At 35.3% G+C, this 4,498-nt stretch overlaps 1 non-coding gene across 1 annotated transcript; it reads right to left on the bottom strand.

The window, feature by feature from the left end:
- Positions 1-980: 980 nt before the first annotated feature.
- Positions 981-1,052, bottom strand: Trnah-gug. Its single transcript has one exon. It is a non-coding gene; the product is annotated as a tRNA-His (tRNA).
- Positions 1,053-4,498: the final 3,446 nt, after the last annotated feature.

Raw genomic sequence — 4,498 nt, 5'->3', positions numbered from 1 at the left:
AGTAATCAACAGAAATGTTGAAATCTAAGATTGATGTTTATTTTAGGTATTATATTTTCCATTTTTACCAATAACTGTATCCGTGATGTATTGATAATCAAATCCGCCTAACATGCGCATTATGGGCTAGCAGGTGGCCAAAATAGAAAATGTTACATTTTTAATTTTTTTTTTCGTAGGTGTTAGCTGATAGTAAACATTTTAACAAAGCAAAATTTCAAATTTCAATGCTGTAGGTGCTATAGTTTCGGATACATACGATATCAAAGTCAAAAATGAGTGTGAAAAGGTTCATTTTTCTAGGGAAATTCTGAAATGTTCAAATGGTCATAATTGATTGATTTTTTCATGAATTTTAAATATTTTTAGAGTTTTGGAAAGGTTATAAGATGAACTTTGCAATTTGACATACACCCAAAACTGGCAGCGCTAGTCCGAGAGAATGATGGTCTCGAGTCGAGAGAATAGTGGTACCAATCACGGACGCAGAGAACACAGCTCGAGATGGGCGATAGAACTATTCTCTCGAGGTTCATTTGCAAAAAAAGTTCATCCGTCAAACAAAAAACCAAAAGTGTCGACAACGGGAATCGAACCAGAGACCTTTGACAAACCAATCCAATGACTTAGCTGCCTCGGCCACCACAGCTTGGTGACCAAGGAGAAGTCAGAAGTCGATGTATGACACTTGTTGGAGATTTATTGATTCAACTAACGAATGAACTCATTTGTTATGATGGTGTGAGTTGGTACCATTATTCTATCGATTTTGGCACTGAGCCCTCAATTAATTTTGAGAGAACGATTATCTCGATTCTGAATTTTGGGTGTAGACAAATTAATTTTTTATTTTTTTTTACAGAAAGCAAAAATTATTTGTCATAAAATACAAATTATTAACTTCTTTAATCCAGTTCTCAAAAGTCAAACAGTCTCGCACAAAAAAGTTCCAATTGTCCCAATTTTTTCAGTGGAAATACTGCCGTGACCAGAATTCGAACCTGGGTTACTACGGCCACAACGTAGGGTCCTAACCACTAGACGATCACGGCTGTCTGGGAGGTACAAGTTTCAAGTATAACTGTTTCTTTCGTACGCTGAATGCAACTCTATTTTGAACTCTTTCTCGTTCGCTAAATTATCATTTACGGTTGGCTAACTTAGAGCCAACTTTCATTTAGTTATTTTGTTGTATTTTAGTATTGGTTTAGTATGATGAACTATTAGTTAAAATCCATAATTTTACTTTCTTTGAAACAACGAATGAATCAAATCTCCAAGAATCTCACAACTCTTCCCAAATGATAGAGCATCGATTTCAAATTACCCTTCTCAGTTATAATCGCCCAAAATAAGCGCGCTAAGTGGTCTATCAAACCATATAATTAGAGGATGACTTGACTGGAAGCTCTTTGAACTGGCGCTGGCCGTGTCGTCGGTACGAGAGACCCTCCACCTCAAATCATAACTCGCTGAGCTGAGCGATCCAACCAACCAACCAAACCGGGCCAGAACGCGAACCTTTCGAAAGGGATAATTGAGTTCATTGAGAAGGTACGCGTGCTACCAGAATTGAGCGCCTCATCGCTGGACGAGTTGGAATGCATCACTGAATGGTATAATTTCTCGAGTAAATGTTTAAATTTGTGAGTTTGCTTTTGATAATAAACTGCCGCTGCTCCAAGAAGGTGGGAACGTGCCAATCAGTCAAGAATGAAATTGATTTCGTGACGGTGGTGTTTGTTTCAAATTAAACCAACCAAACAGGCGAAAAGTCGGAGCAACAACACGGGGAACGAGGCTCATGCACACCACAGCTGATCACAATGTTGCAGAAGATACCTTTGTACTACCTTCTTTTGTTCGACCACAAGTTGGATTTGTTCCACTTTGTTAGATTCGGTTGCAGTTGGTTGGGTCTGGGTTTGAGATTTTTGTGTGTGTTTCTTTCTGTTAATGTCAAGCACGCTGCTCCGGAAGGTGTTAATATCTTCAGTCAATTATCATCCACCAAAACCGAAATTGTTGAGGGTTGGAATCAACAACGGACGGTCGATACTTAGTTCTGGGAAGATGAAATCTGACAAGAGAATCCATTAACATACGGTTGGTTGGCTGGCTGGGGTTGTCCGTGTCTATTCTGCGCTCTTCGACCTGTAACAAAGTGTCAGCTATGTGTCAAAAGCAAGCAGTAAATTTTGAAGATTGTCATCGTGGGATGCCATTATCATTGCTATCGGAAGTCCCATCGAGGCAAGGGATCGGTAGGCGAAGGTGAGTCTACCCGAGCAGACGGAAATAACTTGGGAATAAAATTGTTTGATATTTGAAAATACTAGGCTAATAACATTTTATGTTATTTATAACAAGATTTGTTATTCGTCGTTATGATTTTTTTGTTATTGGATTGTTATTGTTATAACAGACTAATAACATTTTAAGTTATTCTTCAAACAATTTTTTTTTATTATTTTTGTTATTTTAGCAACTAATCCGATTATCCCAATAACAGTTGGATGTTATTCCAAAGTTGATTTGGCTTTCAACCAATATCAGACCAATAACAAATTTTGTTATGATAACATAAACTGTTATTAAACTCTTATGCAAATAGGGATTTTTCAAGAAGATCCCATAACAGTTTCTGTTATTTTAATAGAATTTTGTTATTACCGTCTGCCCGGGTACCGTAAAGATTCAAACTTTGGATTTCCTTCATTTCATGAATTTATTACATTTGTATTTGGGTAATTCTCCACCAACTCACACAAAATCGGAAAAAGTTGCCTAGACTCTTCGTCGATTTGCGTAAATCTTTGTCCTTAAGGGTAAATTTCCGTTCAGAGATCCATTTTCGATATGTCATGACGGAAAGCAGGTACAACCCCATCCATTATTAAACATTCGAAATAGACGTGTTTGCCTTCCTCACTGAGGTAAAGCTATAATAGCTCATAGACCCACCTTCACGTATACCTTTCGACTCAGACTCAAAAATGTCTGTGTGTCTGTGAGTTACCAAAATTGCCACTCAGTTTTCTCAGCACTGGCTGAACCGATTTAGGCCAAAACGGTCGTATTTGACTCGGTTTCGTCTCCCATAGATCGAGTTATCCCGGGCAGATGGTAATAACAAAATAATATTTCAATAACAAACATCATTAGTTTGTCTATATAATTTTCCATACAAATTTGGCAGCTGCTCATACAAAAATGATGTATGAAAATTCAAAAATCAGTATCTTTTGAAGGAATTTTTTGATCGATTTAGTGTCTTCGGCAAAGTTGTAGGTATGGATAAGGACTACACTGAAAAAAAATATACACGGTAAAATTTTTTTTTATGATTTTTATTTGACTTTTTGTCACTAAGGCTGGTACAAATATTTTTAAAAGTTTTTGTGACCCCCCCCCCCCCCCCCCTTCAAAATTGGCCCGAAAAATCAGGGGGCAAAAAAATATGTTTACAATAAACTTCAAAATCAACCAGCTGAAATTAAATTAAAATACATTCTTCTGCGTTTTAAATCATTTTTAGCATGTTTGGGTTTATTAAACAATCTTAAGATTTTTTGAAAATTTTCGATGCAAAATTTTTTTTTTCGATACAATTTTTGTTTTTGTCAGATCTTAGATTTTTTGAAAACTAATGATTGCAAAACAACTGAACTAGTGTAAAATGCATTTTAAAACACTTTTTTCATTTAAATGTGAAGACTATGGCTTGTTATTTAAATTTTTATATTTTTTTTATTTTTTTGCCTCCCCCTTGACCTCGGCCAGGGCCGAGGGACAAAAACTTTTTTAAATATTTGCATCGGCCTAAACTTGATTTGCAAAAAACACTATTTTTAATTTTTTTTATTTTTTGAAATGTTTTAGAGGACATCAAATGCCAACTTTTCAGAAATTTCCAGGTTGTGCAAAAAATGTTTGACCGAAATATGAATTCAATACTGATTTTTTCAAAAAATCGAAATATTGGTCGCAAAAATTTCTCTACTGCATTTTTCGATGTAAAATCAAATTTGCAATCAAAGAGCACTTTAGTGAAATTTTGATAAAGTGCACCGGTTTCAAGTTAAGGCCATATGTAGGTAACATTTTTGAAAATAGTCGCAGTTTTTCATTTTTTAAAAATAGTGCACATGTTTGCCCACTTTTGAAAAAAATATTTTTGAAAAGCTGAGAAAATTCTCTATATTTTGCTTTTTTGAACTTTATCGATACGACCCTCAGTTGCTGAGATATTGCCATGCAAAGGTTTAAAAACATGAAAACTGATGTTTTCTAAGTCTCGCCCAAACAACCCACCGTTTTCTAATGTCGATATCTCAGCAACTAATGGTCCGATTTACAATGTTGAAATATGAAAAATTCGTGAAATTTGCCGGTCTTTTCGAAAAAAATATCTTCAAATTTTTTAAACCATTTCTGACATTTTAAAAGGGCGTAATATTGAATATTTGGCCCTTTTGAAATGTTAGTCTTGATTTTA

The sequence above is a fragment of the Culex quinquefasciatus genome, chromosome 3 (assembly GCF_015732765.1).
Source record: "Culex quinquefasciatus strain JHB chromosome 3, VPISU_Cqui_1.0_pri_paternal, whole genome shotgun sequence".
NCBI lineage: Eukaryota > Metazoa > Arthropoda > Insecta > Diptera > Culicidae > Culex > Culex quinquefasciatus.
This window is presented reverse-complemented; position numbering and strand designations above follow the sequence as displayed.